Raw genomic sequence first — 1,274 nt, forward strand, 5'->3', positions numbered from 1 at the left:
GTGAAAGATCACAACAGTTACACTGAATAGTTTCAAATCTCTTACTGAATTTTTTAAGAACTATTATCTTGAACACATACCATGTACACAAACAAAAATGGTTTCAAATGAAGCACACAAAAAATAAACTTGAAAAAAAAACTATGAAAATTTTCCATAGTTTAGTATAACAAAAATAAATCTCTTTCAGCAATTAAACCATAACTTGAAAAGGGAATGTAAGTTATCATGGATTTAAAAGAACCTAAATTAGCTCTACATATAAACAGAAGAATTTTCTCATACATTCATAAAGAACCCAAGCAATAGCAACTATTCTTAAAGCTTAAAACTGATTACAGCTAACATCAGGTCAGACATGACTTAAGTGTGAAGCTGAACCCAGAGTTACTTCAAGTTACGATTTCACAAATTTTCCAAAACATGAGCTTTGACCTTGGCTTTCTGACTTTAGAATGGAAAACCAAGAATTTCAACTGTTTGCCCAGATCTTACCTTAACTAGGGCTATGAAGTCATATCTAAGCAATTAAGAGAACCACCACTGGAGTGTAAAAAGCCTGATGAAGGGTACCCTGTCTCAGTCTTTTCCAGCAAAAGACAACAATGAGGAAAATGATGAAGACATTGTTATTTCCTTTAAAGCAAGCAGCAGACATACAAAACACTAAACCAACTAATGTATTAGAAAAATAATTAAATGACTTAGCTAATCCTAGTTTTCAAAAGTAAAATTAGAAATGATTTTTGAAATGAAAATATTACCATGGGAAAAGGTACCGAGTTTCATTTTTAAAAACAGAAAGCAAATGATAGAATCATCTAATAAAAATTTAAGTCTCATATACAAAAGAACAGCAATTTGACTTCTATAACCAATGCCAATGTTTTTCTTTTTCAAAAACTTCTTTTGTACCTGTTTCTTAAACCCAAACACCTCCAATTTTGGAGTATTAAAATAATAGTTGTCTCATTTAACTGCAAAACAAAACAAAAGTCTTCACATTTCCATGACTTCACTCTTCTATCTCATGTTCAGTGGTGGCAGCAGCAAAAAAAAAAAAGTGAAACTAGACAATTTATACAACAGCCATACAGAAGGCATTGCAATATTGCACCAATATCCTAAGATCTGGCAAGTTTTGCCAGTGTAGATCTAGTATGTATCAGCTAGAGACTCTACTCGGGGAAAAAATGGCATCAATCTGAATGAACCATTCCCTGATTCTTCTTCTTAACTTTTTCAACCATTTGTTTTTCCTTCGAGTTGAAAGG

Source organism: Myotis nattereri (assembly GCF_964212035.1).
Source record: "Myotis nattereri genome assembly, chromosome: X".
Lineage (NCBI taxonomy): Eukaryota > Metazoa > Chordata > Mammalia > Chiroptera > Vespertilionidae > Myotis > Myotis nattereri.